Source organism: Tachyglossus aculeatus, chromosome 5, assembly GCF_015852505.1.
Source record: "Tachyglossus aculeatus isolate mTacAcu1 chromosome 5, mTacAcu1.pri, whole genome shotgun sequence".
Lineage (NCBI taxonomy): Eukaryota > Metazoa > Chordata > Mammalia > Monotremata > Tachyglossidae > Tachyglossus > Tachyglossus aculeatus.
Window position 1 is genome coordinate 46196909 of NC_052070.1, and position 1052 is coordinate 46197960.

The window sequence follows — 1052 nt, forward strand, 5'->3', positions numbered from 1 at the left end:
GGAGATTGGACATAGTTCCTGTCCCCATGGGACCCTCAATCTCTCTCATCTTTTACAGATGGGGAAACAGAGGCCTGCAGAAATTAAGTAACTTGCTCAGAATCACCAGTGGGCCAGTAGAAGAGCTAAAACTTAAAGCAGGATCCTGTGACTCCCAGTTTCATGCTCTTAAAGATTCTATAACCCAGAATTTGTAGCCATAATTTGATTCCCCCCAGGCAAAAATGAAAATCTGTATTAACATATAGATTGATCAAGCACTTAGTACAGTGTTCTGTGCACAGTGGATGCTGGATAAATATTACTGACCCCTTGAAATTTTATGAGACTTTCCAATTTATATTTTAAATATTGAATGAGAGATTTTGAAAAATGGCCAGCAAGAAAAAATGTGAAAAAATAACCAAGACAATACTATATTTCATTATATCTATTTTGTCTGTATGAAATATTTACAGGGAACATTGCAAAACAACTTAGACTGTGAGCCCCATGTGGGACAGGGACTGTATCTAATCTTGTATCTACTCCAGCGCTTAGTACAGCGTTTATCACATGTAAGTAAGTGCTTAATAAATGCTATAAAAAAGTAAGGTACTGAGGGGGGGAGGCTCATCCCATTTTGTTATCATATGATTATACCTAGGATTATGTCTTGATTTTCACTAACTGGTCAATTCATTTGGCCGATATAATTTAAATATCCAATATCTCTCCTTAGGCATTTAAAAAAGAAAAACAGCACCTCTCGAGATCTTCGTCTCGTTTCAACTTTAATTTGGCAAAAATTAGGTTAAAAACCAGAGCAGTTACTTCTGGGGGGGAAATGGAAAATAAGGACTGTTCCATTCTCCCGGAAGGGAGGGTAAGACGGTCCACAAGCAGAGTGTTTCCGCTAAAATGATTTAATTTTTCAAAATGAAATTACTAAGGGAATCATAAAAGGGAACTAATCCTCAGTGGTCTTTCAAAAACAGGCAAAATATAATTAAGTTATCGACAATGTTGGACTTGAAACTGTCCCCCACCCCGAGTTAGTGAGACTTTGCCAT